The 4,227-nt window shown below is 37.7% G+C and overlaps 1 non-coding gene across 1 annotated transcript; it reads right to left on the bottom strand.

The window, feature by feature from the left end:
* Positions 1–1,587: 1,587 nt before the first annotated feature.
* On the bottom strand, positions 1,588–1,694 carry LOC118657274. Its single transcript, XR_004967969.1, has one exon. It is a non-coding gene; the product is annotated as a U6 spliceosomal RNA (small nuclear RNA).
* Between the last annotated feature and the right edge of the window lie 2,533 nt (positions 1,695–4,227).

Raw genomic sequence — 4,227 nt, 5'->3', positions numbered from 1 at the left:
AGGGTTGTTTAGAATCACAGCCATAGGAAGTAACGTGTAGCTCTGGATTTCTGTGCACAAAGAATCATTTGCAGATCATACCTGGCCCAAATGCAATTCTTCCTACTTAAAGCTAGAGCTTCGGCAACAGAATTCAGAGAGAGACACAGCTTGGATCAGAGAGCACAGAGAACACAGAGAATGAGAAATAGCATGTGGATACAGAGGATATTCCTCCTAATGAGTAGCCACAGGCAACATCTGAAAGTGAGCAAGCCTCCTAAAATTCTAGCACTCCACAGATTCATGGGAATGATTAATGAAACCAATTGATTCAAGTCTGCAGCCTCAATCATTGCAAATACTCCAGAAATGGTCTGTAGTTAGTGGTGAACCTATTCCAGGGGAAGTAACTATTGAAGTGCAGGTAGCTAGCTAACTTACTGGCTCTATGAAATACCTTAAAGCACCATTTTGTTTCTCACTCACAACTTGATACAGATGTGTATTACTTCATAAGAAAGGAAGGTGAAGTGTAAAAAAAATAGGTATATTGCTCAAAATCATAATCTAGGAAGTAACGAGTGAAGAATCCTATGCTATATCATATGGACAAGAGCTACCAGGTGGATGAACGGAGAAAACCAGGATCTGAGTTAGTCCTGCCAGGCTAAGCATTTCTACGATCTCCCAGGAAGGAAGAGTTATCAGGAGGTAACACGACCACAATGCTTCTTAACTGTAGTTATGTACATATACAGTTAACTGCAAAATCAGTTCTGGCTGACTTAGGAACCCCAATTATTTGCCAAAAATGTCATGTCACACAAAGGAAATAGACTATGTAAAAATGATAAATTAGTATATTCACTTTATAGAATGTTGAATGAAGATGGTATCAAGCAATCTTATTAGTGTTATTAAAACACCAGTATATCTGCATAGTTTTTAATTTTATCATAATTAACTTGATGTCAGATAGTGTTTCTGCTAATGACCTCCTATCATCATTTTCCTTGCACGGTCCACTGCTCATATCCTCAGTTCCACACTCTATGAAAACCCCCAGGATTGCTGGTCCATAGGTTAGGATCAAACTCCCCCCTAGGAGAGTAGTGAAATAAGATCATGGCTATGGGTGAGCAACAGGTGGCATAAAACTATGAGTATGAGCAAGTGAAATTGGAATCCTGAGCCTGAGTATATATCTATAGTTGCTCAAAGTTCTACTAGGTAGAGACAGCTTAAGAGGGAGGATCTTGAGATACTACTTATTGATATACAGTGACTTCTAAAGAATATAATAAACCTAGTATTGGCATGGCTGCAAGACAGCCACAAGATTGTATTGTATCCCTATTATGATAATGGTAAATAAGAATAAGTTCGTCAAAGCAAGCTCTCTGTATCATCATATAAACCACATAATTCAAGGAGGTGGTTAATATAATAGGATTCTAATACAAATTCAGGGTTGCAAAAGGTATTTTGATTTTTTTAAATAATTATATACACTCATTTTCCCTATTTTGTCTCCAACTATGCTAATTTGCATTTTCATATAGCAGCAATTTCAACCAGTGTGCCATAAGAATTTTTTTTTTTTTTTTAAATATGGAACGCTTCACGAATTTGCGTGTCATCCTTGCGCAGGGGCCATGCTAATCTTCTCTGTATCATTCCAATTTTAGTATATGTGCTGCCGAAGCGAGCACCATAAGAATTTTTAAAACATGCAATACCTGACTATTTATTCAGGGGCACTGACCTCTTTTCCCTTAGATTGTTAAATAAAAAAAAAATAACAGCCAACACAACAATAACCGTCTGGTATGAATGAATCAAAATTATACCTATTTTTTCTGTCAGATTGGCAAAAAATATATATTTTTTGTTGTGCCACGGAATTTTAGTAACTAGTTTATGTGTGCCATGAGATGAGAAAGGTTGAAAATTGCTGTCATAGCACATTAAAAATGTGCTATCATTTATTTTAAAAGAGTATTTGAATGGTGGTTAAGGTCTCATTTTAAAAAACAAACTGGTTAGTAGCCCTAACTGGTTTGGCTCAGTGGTCAGAGCATTGGCCTATGGATTGAAAGGTCCCAGGTTCAATTCTGGTCAAGGACATGTACCTTGGTTGCGGGCACATCCTCAGTAGGAAGTGTGCAGGAGGCAGCTGATCGATGTTTCTCTCTCATCGATGTTTCTAACTCCCTATCCCTCTCCCTTCCTCTCTATAAAAAAAAAAAATCAATAAAATATATTTAAAAAATAAAAAACACACATTACTTGTGTTGCTTTAAGAGAAATTTGATAAAGAAAGGAAATAAAATGCTTAAATGAAAAACTGTTAACAATATTACTGAGAGAAAGGGCCGCACAGCAATAAATGGATTTAGATTTGGACATAGGGTAATGTTAAATCATGAATGCATTCTGCAACACTGAAAAGTACTATTTAAGATCTCAAAGCAGTAAAAAGATCAGATATAAAAGCTCAATTGTATTTTATGGGATCAACTTAGAAATCACATATTATGTCAACAGGAAAATATTTTCATTTCCAAAATAATGTGCATTTATGACAGGATATTCCATCACCTACGAGCTGAATCAGATAAACCTGAAGTAGAAAATTATTCTAGGCTGTACCCTACTGAAAGACAGGATCTGTTTTATGCTTAAACTAAACAGAATGCTTGGAGCCAACCTGGCTTTGGTTATGAGTAGGTTAGGTGTTCATATAATATATCATGCAAACTAGGATACCTTTGTAGGTGAAAGGGGCACTTTGCTAGGGCAAGAGCAGTAAACCAGGGGGATTATCCCAGGTAACCAGGAAGTTAAAGCCATCTTATTTAAGAAGTATAACATGATGTCTTTGGAAGGACTTAAATATAATTCTCACTTATATTTACATTTATTCAATTTTTTTTTAAAAATAGTAACTATTTATTTATGGCATGTAAGGTAAAGAATCCTGAATAGGATAATGCATTAATTATTTATCATAATCATATAGCAATTTTTAGGCTTTTGTATTCCAAAGGTGCCGGGAGCCGGTCCATGCTTGCTGTTTCAAGGGACCTGGCATATATGGCATACTGTTCTTAATATGTTTGCTCACCTTCTTGGCACTATGTGTTTTAACCAAGGTCTCTGAGAAAGGTTGTTTCCCCAGGTAGGGATTTTCCCCTGAAGTTAGGGAGGGACTAAAACCTCTTAACTAAGTGCCAGGCAGGTAATTAATCACTTTAACTATGAACAATCATGCTTAAGCTACATAATCTTTACTCCCTGGAATGGAGATAAGAAACGCCCTAACCTTTGGAATAGAGATTAATAAGATTGGAATCAACTGGTATAAATACAGATGTAACAAGATAGAACTTAGAAGACAGAACCTACACAGAACCTAGAGACAGAAGAACTTCGCTGGAGAGAACATGGCAAAAGATCCTGGACAGAAACTGGCCACAGAACCTAGAGACAGAACCTAGCGAGAGAACCTGGCTGAAGAACCTAGAGACATAACCTGGCTACAGAACCTGGATAGAACATGGCAAGAGAACCTGACTAGATCCTGGTGACTGAACCTGGCTGGAGAACCTGGACAGAACCTGGCTGGAGAACCTAGTGAGGGAACATGGCTACAGAACCTGGCTGGAGAACCTAGCAAGAGAACATGGACACAGAACCTGGCTGGAGATCCTGACCAGAACTTCGCTGGAGATCCAGACCAGAACTTGGCTGGAGATCCTGGCTAGAGATCCTGGCTAGGCTGCTGATCAACTGAACGCTGTCTCCGTGTCATTCCTTCTTCGCCGACTCTGTCCACACCTTTGGGGACCCCTGGACCTGCTGGGGCTGGACCCCAGCACAAAGGTAGAAGAGACCAGGGTTGCACTAAACCATTGACTGCTTTGAATAAAAGAAAAGGAAAAGAGGTATGCATAGTTGTATTATATTCAACCAGTTCTTATTAATTGCCACATTTACAGATAAAAAAGACAAGTTTCTTCCACCAGAATGACTACAATGAAAAATAAAGGCAGTGCTAATATGTGGGGAAACCAAACATCACATATCCTCTTTGCATTATCTATTAAAACTAAGTACATACTAAGTACTTATCTCTGAGCCATCAATTTCTAATCTAACAGAAATGTGTACAAATATTCAGCAAATGGCATAGAATTGTTTATAGCAACATCATTTGTAAGAATCCCAAACTAAAACGATTAA

This window comes from Myotis myotis, unplaced genomic scaffold, assembly GCF_014108235.1.
Source record: "Myotis myotis isolate mMyoMyo1 unplaced genomic scaffold, mMyoMyo1.p scaffold_m19_p_5, whole genome shotgun sequence".
Classification (NCBI taxonomy): domain Eukaryota; kingdom Metazoa; phylum Chordata; class Mammalia; order Chiroptera; family Vespertilionidae; genus Myotis; species Myotis myotis.
The sequence above is the reverse complement of the archived record's forward strand: the minus strand, read 5'-3'. Positions and strand labels throughout refer to the sequence as shown.